Genomic DNA, 1,163 nt, shown 5'->3' with positions numbered 1-1,163 from the left:
GTACCTGTCCCCAGAACCCTTGTCGGCCTCACTCTGCCTTACCTGTGGTCCTAGCACAGGGACAGCTTAGAGAGCATATAATGAACACACTCATTGCTGAGGCCCAGGGAGGCGGAGACTTTGCTAGGATTACACGATGACCATGTTCCTACCCTTCCCGTGTGTGAGAAGGCGGTCAGCTCAGACGCTGAGGCATGGCTGCCAGAGCCCAAAAGATGCACATTTGAGTTGTGGCCCTACTGCTCATGAAGGTATGAGACCTGGGGCAAATTACTGAGCCTCCCGGGGCCTCAGCTGCTTCCTTCCTAACAGTAAGGATGATGACAATCACCACAGGATGGGTGTGATATGTCAACAGAATACTCCACGAAATGCAATCAGCATGATGCCAGGCAAGAACTTTGTTGAATTCATCACTTAGCATGTGCCAGGGCTGTATTATTAACAACGGCAAGTTACACTTATCGTGCCAGGCCCTGTGCTCATCACTTTATGTGCATGACCTGTGTTATTTAAGTCTCACAGAAATCCTCTGAAGTGGGAATTATTTTCAGATGTGAAAATGGAGGTGTAAGGAAGGAAAAGAGATGTTTTCCTTTCTATTAATGGCCTCTTAGAGTGGCAGGGACACTGGATGTCATTGGGGCCAACCTCCTACCTTGAAAGCTCCTGCAACATTCCTGGACAGTGGTAGTGATGGGGAACCTGGTCCCTCCTAGAGAGCCTAGTCTATCTTTGAACAGCTCTGGCTCTAAGGAAATGCTTCTTTGCAGGGAGCCCAAGTTGATTTCTCTGTAACCTCCATTCAACTGTGTGGTGGAAAGAACACTGAGCTCAGAGTCAGAGGCCTTGGGCTTGTGTCCCAGCCCTTGCACTGTGCAGAGCTGTGACCACTGGAAGCTGCTCCTCTGGGCCTGTTTTCCCAGGTCCTTCCTGGTTTGGACATTTGAGGATTATATAACTCATGATGGTGTACGTAATACACACATATCTGATTATAATGATGGAAACAGTGAAGGAGTGGACACCATGTTCCAAGGAATGGATCGGTTTCTGCCAACATGTCTGTCAGGGTGGGGACCCTGCCAACCAAGAAGAATCCAGAAGGTTCTTAGAAATGGAGTTCTCATCTTTAAACAAACCCCGTCCCTTCCTCCCTCTTT

This window comes from Lipotes vexillifer, unplaced genomic scaffold, assembly GCF_000442215.2.
Source record: "Lipotes vexillifer unplaced genomic scaffold, Lipotes_vexillifer_v1.1 scaffold588, whole genome shotgun sequence".
Classification (NCBI taxonomy): Eukaryota; Metazoa; Chordata; class Mammalia; order Artiodactyla; family Lipotidae; genus Lipotes; species Lipotes vexillifer.
The sequence above is the reverse complement of the archived record's forward strand: the minus strand, read 5'-3'. Positions refer to the sequence as shown.